The following is a 12,411-nucleotide window of genomic DNA, read 5'->3' as shown; positions in this document are numbered from 1 at the left end:
GTAATAAAATGACTCTTAGTTCTATTACAATCAAAATGTAAAGGAATTACCCACTGGTTCCTCAAAAAAGTGATGAAATACAAGTACGCTCCCCCAAAGATATTGCAGGCTAGGCCTGCCAAGCAAAGGTGATTTAGTTGCCACACTGTGAGTTTTCCCCTGTGCAGCTAGGTTGTAAATTAAGTACAATTAAATACTTCAACCCAGGCTCGATGTCTTGAATCCTTATTATTTTCTTCCGGTTGCAAAGCAATTTAGGGGGAAGCTGGAATTGGATTCCTCCCTCCTGATTCATAATTGTGCATCTTGTTTCTTTGTTGTGACTGATAAACCTCTTGCAGGCCAGTTCATGTCCCCAGGACTTGACATGTGATATCAGCCATGGGTGGGCTCTTACATAAGTCTGCATTCATCATAGCTTCCATCTTGTTTAAAATGGTCTTAGCACGTGCGCTAAGCCAGTGGTGAGAAACCTCTAGCCATGGACCTAATTAGGCCTGCCAGGACTCCCCATTTGGCCTGCAAGGCTGTTTGGCCAAGCTATGCCCACTTTCCTTACTCCTGACATCATATATGATGGGCAGGTAATGGTACAGATACAGCACTAGGAGAGCAGTGCATCAGCCCCATGAATATGCTGCTGCCATGCTAGTGCTGTAGCCATATGGTTTGGTACATGGTTAAAGCATTTAAATGACAGGAGCTATATGGAATGCCTCAATGGGTACGTGGAATGCTTACATGGCTCACATGTCTAAATTGTCTTTCCTTTAGTGCTTAAAGTTACAAAGATGCATAATATCTGGGTACTTTCCTAGCATGGCACAACAGAAAAGAATCAGCTTGCCTGTGTACTATGTTAGAAATAACCTTCAAACAAAATGTATGTATTGGTGGCAGCTGCCCAGATAAACTTGTTTAGTGCTGTAGTTTTGCAAGTGACTCAAGCACAAAAATAGTCCTTCAAGTCAGCAAAAACAAACAAACAAAAAATGTGCAGTTTTCTGCCAAAGTCCAATTAGTTCCAAATTGCTAGGTAGCTCAAGAGTAACTTTTGAACAAAATCTGCATCTGATGGGTGATTCTGCATGCCAAGAATCATCATGAAATAAATTAACATGGGCAAATTGTGACGTCTCCAGTAACAGAATTAAAAGGTCATGCTGACAGGCCATTAAAAGCAGCACCCGGAAGAGTACTGCAGAGTGCATCTAGAAAAGGGTAAATAGTGACAACATTGCCTTAGGAGGCAGTCAATGCACTCAGCATATTTCATTTGTTTTGCCCCTTAACTATTCTGAATGTCCATGTTTCTGATACATGTATACATTTGCTTCCCGAAATTGTGACCTTGCTATTTTTTCTTAATACCATTTGCTGAGACATTCTATACCAGGGGTCACCAATACATCACCCATGGGCACTAGTGCCCCCACGAGTATTCCCTATGGCACTGGCAAAAGTTTTAGTAAATATCCCCTTTAAAATCTACAGTGCATGGGAGACTGCTCTTCCTCCTCAGTTTCTGTTTGCATGGCTTGCATGGCCCCACAGCAGCCATTTTGTGTTGTGTCCCACCCCCACGGCAACCATTTTGTGACAGGCATCTTCAGCACTTTCTTCAAATTCCAAATGTGCTCACTTACCCAAAAAGGTTGGCAACCTCGACTTATATCATGTCCCCCACCCTCTGCTGATCCATTCCCAATACACGCACTGGGTGATGCTTGCTAGCAATATTGGTACATGCCTAATTAGGAACTTAAAAAGATGCTTTAATCAGCAAACCACCCAAAGGCGCTAGCAAACTATAAATGAAGCAGACACACTAGCATTAAAGATTCTGAACTTAGTCCACCTTTGAACTCTGCACACTGAAGATCTGAAGCACAATTCCATTATGCAGATGTTCCCCAAGTATCTGAGACTGAGACTGGCTGTTTTGATCCAGAAAGTTAGTACCCAAGCCTACCCTTTTACTTTTAGTAATTATGGGAACACCGAGTTAGACTAGTGATGGGATAGGGAATTAGCTAGTAGTATTTGCTATCAGACAATAAACAATTCATCTGGTTTTGGCTTAAATGAGAACTTCACAAATTGCTGCAAAAATGTGGAGAACTGAATTTAAGATTGGAAAAATGAGAAACTGAGAGAACTGAAATTGACAGATCCTTTCATCCCTACCAAGCACTTATCCCACTGAGGAGGAAGCCCTGTGGATTTCCCTCCAGAAACCAGTAGTGCTCAGGAACTCCTGAGGCTACATGGTTCTTCTTCTTTGGCTGCCAGGGCAGTTCCCGGACTTATAAATCACACAGCTAAGAGAATTTCCCCCTGAATAAAAACAATAATTTTATAAAACTAGCAATACAGAATTACAAGCAACAGATTAATAAAATATAATGTGCCTGCTGTAGTCATAGTCATAATCATCATCATATTAATAATAGTAACAACAACAACAACAAAATGAAGTATTGCTCCTTTTTCTAAAAATTTCCAGGAAAGGGTACTGAAGAACTTCAACTAGCAACATATTTTACAACCCTTCAGGCCTGTGCCTTAAAGGTACAACTTCTCCGAGGTGCGGGATGATGTCAGAAAACAAATACATTATGCCTCAAAACATTTGTCTTAGAGTGGCTGTTTATCTTTAGCAGAAAGGATCGTGTAACTCTAGCATACCAAAATGTTACACTCATTTACAGTAGGAAAACACCATACATCTTACCAGCTGTGGCTGATATGCCACCTATGACCATTCTTGGACAGGGATAGTCTGGCCATGATGATCCACACACTGATAACCTCAAGACTTGATTACTGCAATGTGCTGTATGTGGGGCTACTCTTGGGTCTGCTCCCAAGGCTCCAGCTGGGGCAAAGCATTACAGCTAGACTGTTGATGGGGACAGACTATCACTATCCCATAACTTTGGTGCTCAAAAGCTTGCACGGGCTGCCCATACGCTACCAGGTCAGGTTAGTGTTTCCCCCAGGGTTGGAGGCATGGCTTGTATCCACCAGGACCCAGGCATTCAGCATTGTGGGACCAGTTTTATGGAACTCCCTTCCATTTGAGGTCAGACGGGCCCCTTCCCTGTTGAACTTCCAGTTCTTATGGAAGATTTTTTTTTATTGCAGCAGGTTTTAAACTGAATTCTGGTTGTATAGTTTTAACTTATTTTTGTTTCATTGTACTGAGTTTCCTGTTCACCATGATGGTAATTAAGTGGTATCTACATTGCTGAAATAAATAAATAAATAAATCTCTCTTTCGTTTCTGAACATACAGTAGTCATGTAAACTGAGAGAGAGAGAGAGAGAGAGAGAGAGAGAGACCCTTCCACCAGCATCAAATATGGAGTATAAATCCTGTGAATGAAGCTGAAATGAATTTTTCATAGATAAACTATCTCTAGGCCCATCCTTATCACATCTCTCAAGCTCTAGCTCTGTGTCATGCATCAGGATGGGGAGAAATTAGTTTGATTGGCATTTTAATGCAAGACTATCTAATTTGCATGGTCCAAACTAATCCATTAACTGAAATGAACTTCTCTGAATTTTGTGAAGTATCTCCAACCAAAATACCACATACAAAAATGTGTATATTGGGGAAAAGTGCACACACAAAAAATGCATATATTAGTACAAATAGTATTTTAAAATACATTATATTAGGAAAATTGCTTTCAAAAATGCATATATTCAGCAAAATTACATACAAAATGCATATATTAGGAGAAATCTAAATTTAAATGTGTACATATTTTTTTAGGACTTAAAAAAATTGAACACTGATGTGGATGGGACAAATGACCTACTAGAAAAAGAGAATCTGTAATTGACAAATTTGTCCATCCCTAGTCATGCAGCGAGATCCAGTGTGGCATAGCGGTTAGAGTGTTGGACTACAATCTGAGAGACCAGGGTTCGAATCCCCACACAGCCATGAAGCTCACTGGGTGACCTTGGCCAGTCACTGCCTCTTAGCCTCAGAGGAAGGCAATGGTAGACCACCTCTGAATACTGCTTACCATGAAAACCCTATTCATAGAGTCTCCATAAGTCGGGATCGACTTGAAGGCAATCCAATTCCATTTCAGTAATGCAGCATAACTGAACATTGCTGTGTAAGTATGACTCTTGTGAAATGTCAGCTACACATACTCTAGTATGAGATTCTGGGAGAATTGTGGTACCAGGAGAATTGCGGTATAGGTCATACATGTTATGCCAGCAAAACTATTGTTGACACTTGATCCTGAACATTTATTTGCTGGCAGATTGACTCATAAGATCGGGCTATTGAGATAAAAGGGATAAGAAATTGCTTTACTTCTGTTGGAGCAAATTGTGCGAAGCCCAGTACCATAGCATTAAATTTGTTCATGTGCTTTCATTCCACTGGTGTTAAAGCTGCTGGCTTTCAGGTAGTTTGTGGATCACAGTTTAAATTCCCTTGCTTTAGAAAAAGCAACTTTGCCCATGATGAGTTACTTTAATAATTCCAGCTTATGTCAAAGCAAGCAGCTGTTAACTTGTGATTGCTTACTTTAATAATGCCTTTTAATCTAAAAATACTGACTGGTATGTGAAAAACTGATTCTATTAACACAGAAGAGGGAAAAACAAATGCAAATAAGTTTAAAGAGGGTATAAACAATGAAGCTCAATGAAATTGGGCAAATCATGATACTATTGTAGAACTAAAGTCACTGCTGATCATTTGGGAAGAATTACATAATATCACGCTGAGGGGGGGTTAATCACATTGAACTCACAGAGAGAAGAGAGCATAAATATTAGATGGCAGCGCACATTTGATGCCTTGAAAACATTTTGGAATCCTGTGATGAAAATGATGGGTAAGATCTTGAAATTCTGTTAATGAATTATTCAAGACTCAGAACTCTGCTAGGGAAAATATGACAGTTCTGTAAGCAGTGTTATCCTCATTACAGTGCCATCCTAAACAATAATTAGCCTCAGCTCTCCCAATGTATAAAGTGCTTTACAGTTCTAATCTCATTTATCCCTGCAACATTGTAAAGTGGCTAAGGCTGAGCAATAGCTATTTGCTTACCATTGTGAGCTTCAGTGCTGAGCTTCAGGACCACTGAAAATCAGTAGTGATTAGTGCAGTGGCTAAATGCAACAGGGACTCTCATTGTCAGCTATGTATCTTGTACAAATGTATAAAGGAGGATATAAGGGGCTACCATATGCCTGGCGACAGTGGTTCACTCTAGTGTCTTGTATTATCTGTCCTGAATAGCAGTAGCTCTCTGGAGTTTTGGTCAGAAGTCTTTTCTGTGCTTTGTTACTGAAGGCCTTCTAGAGATGTCGGCACTTGAGCCTTGGACTTTTTTCATAGAGGTTACACTGTAAACGAGCAGATCTCAATGTGCATATAGTTCAATAGACAGAACTCATTGCCTACAACCCCATTCTTTTATCTGCATCACATAAACCTGTGCCCACAACTTCAGGCTTTATATATTAATCTTCAAAACAATTGATTTAGCATATTTCAGGGCTGATTTGACAAACACTGTCCACCCACTCTGGACAATGCAGAGAATGTAGTCTTCAATGGAATAGAAAGAAATTGACTGAATCCTGCTAGGTTAAAAAAGGGAGCAACTTTCTCTTTCTATGCAGTTTGTCATCTCTTTTCCAGCAGACAAGAGCATATCTTCAACAAATGGGACTGGGGATGAGAAATTGAATTTCCATTCAGTTATTCTGCTCACTCTTTCAGAAATGATATCCTTTGACATGAAAAGCTACATTCATTTATATTTTGTTAAAATAAAAGACAACTTCCCCAAAGAATGACATATTTCTATAAGTGGAAAGGTGGAGATGCATGGCTGATAAGAAACTAGATTCCACCCCCCACTTCCCTAAAAGCCTTATGCATAGTAGCATCAAAGTGCCTTCTTAAGAATTGTTTTCTGGCAGCTCATTCAAGTTGACTGCCAGGACATCAAATCATTGTCAATTGCCCTTTAAACTTCCTATAGATCTCCCGGTGCAATAATATAGAGATTTATTAGGGAAATAAATAAATAGATTATAAAGGACAGTGTCTTTTAATATTTTGTGCTCAAAAGCCCATCTCTTTGAAAATATTATGTAGTATTAATCTGGTCTTAGAAAACAAGAAAACAAAACAATTCAAATTCCCCTTGCGCTAGGCTGGGGGAGCTGGAGTTTGGATTGGATGGAGACGTTCCTCTGTCTAGTTCTGCTGGCTAAGTTGGACAGCTGCTGCCAAAGGAGTGGTGCAAGTGTCTGCACCAGTGCAGAGGTTCCCAGGTGAGCGGAGGGTGGAAGTGCTGCTGGCAGGATCCATGTCAGTGGCAGCTAGTGGAAGGTCACAATAAGGAGTGTTCCAGAGGTGGAGAGGAGCTGAGCCAGATTCTATTTGTATTTGCCACCAAGGATAAAACTAGATGTGGTACAAGTGACTCTTGCTCTGGTCCATTTTAAAGGCCATATTCTCAAGCGCGTGCTGAGTGACATTTATTTCTTGGACTTTAAACCCCATGCACTCTCAACCCATTCCATCAGCTTGGGGTATGGTACACTAAAAATATCCAAATAAAATGGAAGCTAAATAAAACATACTTGTTTCCCAATATGTACCAAAGCCATCTGTTGTTATGGGCTTGGTGTGTGTGTGTAATTGTGTATGTGTGACAGTTTCAACATCATTCAGGAGCAGCCAGTGGGGAACAGCATCGTTGTACATCTGACCTCCTGGAAGCAGCATCATTGCCACTTGCTGGGAGGGAGAAAGGCAAGGCAGCAAACAGGCCGGTAATGTGTGGATGTACCAGCAGGAGCTCTGGATTGGCTTCACCATCAGCACAGCACCAAGCTCCCCCAACCTCCCCTTTCCCAGTAAGTAACAGTGACACTACTGCTTGAGGCCAGGTGCCACCCTTTCCCGCCAGCCTCTCATGACATAGTTTTTAAAGGCATTTTAAGGATGGGATGAGCTTACCCACTTCTGAATCCATATGTCAACTTTGGATACACAAGACATTGATTGACACTTGAGGAACTGTGGCCTGCTAGATGTTGTTGGGCTACAACTCCCATCAGGGCTGGCACCAGAGGGTGGCCAGGTCAGGCCCTAAAGGGCCCCTCCTTAGGGTGGGTTAGTAGCACTTCCTTCCATGATCCACGACAGTGTTGGCTCCCGACCTTGCCATGGATCGCAGAGAGGGAGCTCCCCCTTACTACCGCGCAGGCCAACAAAGTCTGCCTGCATGCCCCACCTACCTCTCCCTTGAAGTAAATGCTGGCTGCACTGAGGGTGCAAGCCTGCCATCAACCAAGATGGTGGCTGAGGTTTCCCTGAGGGGCCGATGCCCCTGCCACCATCTTGGTTGATGGCAGGTATGTGCATGCATAGCACGCATGTGTGCCACCAACCAAGACGCTGGCGGAGGCATCAGCACCTTAGGGAAGCCTCGGCCACCATCTTGGTTGATAGCAGGCATGGGTGCACAGCATGGGCAGCATTCACTTCAAGGGAAAGGTAGGGAGGTGTGGCGTGCATGCAGGTTCTGTGGCCCAGGGCAGATTGGTGGTCCAGGGTGTCATGGCCCCGTCAGAGGACTCATCAGACGAGGATGACTCGGGAGTAACAGCAGCAGACCCAGAAGGAGAAATGGAGGAAACTCCTGAGAACCCAGCTCCTTCTCCCCCTCAGCCGCAGAGCACCCCAGACACAGCTGAAGCCCTTCAGCCAGACGCAGCCAGTGAACAGAATACTCCCCCCTCACCTGCAGAACGTAGACAACAGAAGGTCAGGCAGAAGAGGGGCAGGCCTGTCCACTTAAGGCCAAAACGCTGATGGCTCACACCTGCTGACAAACCTGCTCCTTAAATGTCAAACCTTGGCTTCTGCTTGTTGCTGACTACAACGTCAGGCGTGACCACTGTGTGTCTTCCTATGCCCTGAACCTTGACTTAGACTGATCTCTCGGCAAACTAGACCCGGACCTTCACTGATGTCTCTTCTGGATTTCTGGCTTGGCACGTAAGCTTCGAACAGCCACTGCCCTTATCTTGCTTCCTCCTTGCTAGCCTGGCAGATTTATTGCCAAGCTGCCGGCTGAGGACTTACGGCCTGGCAATTACCAAGGAATCTCCAGCCCTGCCTGCACCCCCACCGACACTGCTGTCTCAGTGAAGAGCTGACACAGGGCCCCGGCATGCCTGGCGCTGGCCCTGACTCCTATCATCCCTGAACACTGGCCATGCTTGCTGGGGCTGATGTTGGAGTCTAACAACATCTGGAAGGCCACAGATTTCCTATCTGTTGATATCACACGATTACAATTATATGGTTTATGCATCAGGATTTTTTTTTGAGGCTGTCTTTCTCTTGAAGTTAAAAGATGCCAAGGGGGAACATATTAAATGTGTGCAAATGAAACTGATTTTATGAACAGATGATGATGATTTAAGGCTGTTTGTAATGTATATTTTTCTATATACATATTCTGTATTGTGAGCCACCCTGTGATCTTATCTCAAAGGAAGGGGATGGGTAAAAACCCCTATGTAATAAGTACATGAATAAATAATTTGGGCATGCTTTATAAACCTGATCTCTGATTTCTGTTCTTGGCTTTCCTGTGTACCTGTTCCCTGAACCCTCGGATTAGGCGCTCTTATCTATGAATACAGTATTAACACAGTCAAGTAGCTAACTGCTCGAAGCCCTATTCATTTATTTGAACTTGCTAGTTCACCCACAGGAGAAAGTTTCAGAGTACAACTACATGTTGCATTTACTGACTTCTTGGTTTTATAAAATGCAGTTGCTGAGGCAGTTTGAAGGAGACGACCAGCAGGGAATGGAACGGCTCCTTAACCTTTCCCCTTTCTGCTCTTTTCCTGCTGAAAATCTTCCTTTCCCAACAGCTTGTACTTCTGAAAGGGACAACATCATAGATTAGTTCTACCATTTCCCCAGCAGAGATTAAAATTCCTGAGAGGCTATTTTCAGTGGAAACGAAAAATGGCACAAGGGGAAAAGATTAGGAAGCTCTTTTCCCCCTGCAGCAAACTCCCCCTTTATACTGTAACGTCAAACAAATAAAAAGAATTATGGAACTTCATGCAACACGTAGCCCTGCCCTCAGAGCAGCTGAAAATGTACTGCTCATAGAAGCTAGCCTCAACCCTCCCATGATACATGTCCCTGCTTTCTGACTGTGAGAAATAACATCCTGTGTCAGATAAGTTCACAAAGGCATGCAGGTCCAATTCAGTATGTCTTGCAGCCATTGCAATGGATAGGACTCTTGGAATTCCTGGGGGAAATCCCAGGCTTACATGGTTTGGACCAATGTGCTCCCAGAATCTCAGAATTACTCTAGAGATGTGGAGCTCATCTGTATGGCAGTTTTGAAAGGAGGAAGTATGCACATCTGGACACTGCAATTCCCCACCCAGTGAGGGAAGCAGTGCATCAAAGGTCCCACCCTCCACAGGGTTCACTATCATATACTCACTCCAGGGAGAAGGATATGGCTTGTTATGCTTTAGCTTTTATTGGCAAGTACAGCCTGATACTTAGCAGGCCTGTGCTTCTTATGTAGTGGGCCTTCCAACCTTTCCTAGCTGGAAGGGAATAATCCCAGGTAACTTGGTTCCTGGTGCCTTACCTTATTAGGGTTGGGATGTACACTTCCTCATACTGGTATAGTCTTGGCCCCAGTGAAGTGCCTCTTTGGTGGGAGCACAGGGGCTGTGGACCCCACCTTGGTCACTGAGTCATGCTTCTAATAGGCACAGATGGATCATTCCATACCCCCCAGGTGGTGGTGGAGTGACAGCATCTTGCAGTATGGCAGGGTGGGTGTTCCCATTCTGCTGAAGATTTTTGCCCATGCTGGGCGTGCCCTGCAGCCCAGGGGCACTAAGGAGAGTCCAGACTTTTATCATCCTCTCTGCCTCTTGGGTCAGGGCTGGGCTGGCTGTTCTTCTCCAGCACTAGTGAGAGAAAAGGGAGATGTTTGCCCCATGGCCCTTCCCCTTGCCACCTCCCATTGCTCTGGCTGCAAGAGGCTTTTTGAAGGCTCCTGCCCCTGTTTAACCCCACTTTATCTGTTTTCCAGAGCTGCGGTGGATTCCTCAGTAGGGAGACAGGCTGCTCAATGGTGCTGCTATTTCCATTCCAAAGAGCGTTGTGGCTCTGCTGGGTGTCTCTCCTGGCTGCCCTCTTTGCCCTGGCTGCATCTATAGACCTGCTTGCACTTGATCCAGGAGATGACAATATCAAAACCTGTGATTCACTGGTAATCCTGCTTATATGTCTGCAGACAGTTCAGGGAAATCCTGCAATAAAGCATACAATTTAAACTGTGTCAGGACAAGCCCACACTCAAAGTCAAAGTCTATCTCCTCAAGAGGCCCACCCCAATGCGGGCTTTTGAACATACCAGCACAGCAGAAGGTACCCTGAGGGAAAGCCTGGATCCATACTCCAGGAAGACACCCCAGCCAGGGAACCTACAAAATCAAGTAGATCTAATGGACCCCAACTAGACACACCTGCTTGGCTTATGGGCTCACTTGGGACTTTAGAAGCAGAGACAGCACAGAGCCTGAACCAAAGCTCAGACCTGACGACAGGGATTGGAAAGGGGAGAATCTTTATCTTCTACAGTATACCAAAAAGGGTGGGATGTCCAGACTGATTGCAAAAACTTTCCACTCTTATCTAGAAGCTACAGGTATGACAACTCCATGGAATATCTGCTAGTCCCTGGACGGCTCCTCTGCTCTTCAGCAACTGGGCCTAAGACTTGTGTTAACTTTCCTGGCACTGCTAGACAGCTCCCATGTCTCAGCTGGAAGAGGACAGACTGGAGGAGAGGCCGCAGCAAATGATACTTTGTTAGAGCCAAGTTCAAGGGACACAATACACCCTAATAGGCTGTGAGGCTGTTCATTGTCCAAGACACTTGGATAATGGAGTACATGGAATGTAGTTGGAGTCATGCCCAAAAATAGGAGGTGGGAAATGTATGGGGACAGAATTTGTGAGCAAGGAAAATGTTGAATACCAACATCTTGAAATGGACTTAACCTGCAGTGTTGCAAATATTTTTTGGAGGAGAGTTTATTTTTAGAATGTGAAGGTCTTTGTTTCTCACCCACCACTACCTCTAACTACTCAGGTTGCAAATTTGTAAATTAGATAACTTATTCCAAAGACACTATAGGTCTCCAATTCTCCCTGTGCCAAAATAAATTTGCTGCCCCATAAAGTTTTCCCAGAAATTTCAGTGGTTCAGAGAAGGGGGCAACACAAAACAATATCTATTAGTGTATTTAAAATGAAAGATAATGGAATTCATAGTTTGAAATTCAGTGCATTAAAGAGAAAATCTTTCTGAATAATAGAAGCATAAAAAGGTAAATGGATATTAATGTTCTGAAAAAAATAGTATATAACATAAATATATTACAGTGGATTATTATAGCACAGAAGAAGAGAGGTCACTTCGGGATTCCAATCAGCAGAAGAAAAGCTGTCTGGCAAAATCAGCTGGCCAACTATTACAGCATCTCTGTTCTATTTATAGAAAGCCTTTCAAAGCAAGCTCTGCTGCTGTCTGTATCATGTAGCAAAATTACAACTGCAGGACAAGCATTTTGTAGTATCTGTAGCACTTGGCAGGAAGTAAGAATTGGTTTCCAGCCAAGGAGACAAAAAAAAATGACAGGGCTGATAATGATTGAGGGGGTGAGTGGAATTATGCAAAGGTAGTAAGTGGAGTAGCACAAGAATGAACATCAGGCAAAGGCTCGCGATCTCTAGAATGTGCTGAAGGGGCTGGGATGGGCAGGAATTGATACAGACTTCATGGAACAGCTACATCAGGCCTGTATAATTTGTGACTCATCAAGCTGACCCACCATATTTTGTGGCCTCTCCAAAGCTTAACAGCCTGAAGCAAGCAGCAAAACCCAGGGAGATTTATTATCTCCTGAGCAACCCTTCTTGGCGAGCTCTTCAATTCTCAAGCCTGGTACATATTCTCAGCAGGGAAAATTCTTACAGAACAGTTGCATTGGACAAGGAATTGATGCTATTTTAAAATGCATGGGGATGCAATCCTCTTGCAGTCGATTGGACGTTCAGCCTTCTAGAAAAGAAAAGAGGACTGGCAACTTGCCAGGATCTGTCCCTAACAAGAAATGCAATGCCTAGCTCTGCTGCAGCTGGACTGTATATCCTCCAACTGAACACTATTGAACACTGGTTTTCTGAAAAAATAATAATTCCAGTCGGTACTAAACTTGTCATTAGCTAAAATCAGAGCTTGGAAAAGTAACTTTTTTGAACTACAACTCCCATTAGCCCAA

Source organism: Rhineura floridana, chromosome 8, assembly GCF_030035675.1.
Source record: "Rhineura floridana isolate rRhiFlo1 chromosome 8, rRhiFlo1.hap2, whole genome shotgun sequence".
Taxonomy (NCBI): domain Eukaryota; kingdom Metazoa; phylum Chordata; class Lepidosauria; order Squamata; family Rhineuridae; genus Rhineura; species Rhineura floridana.
This window is presented reverse-complemented; position numbering follows the sequence as displayed.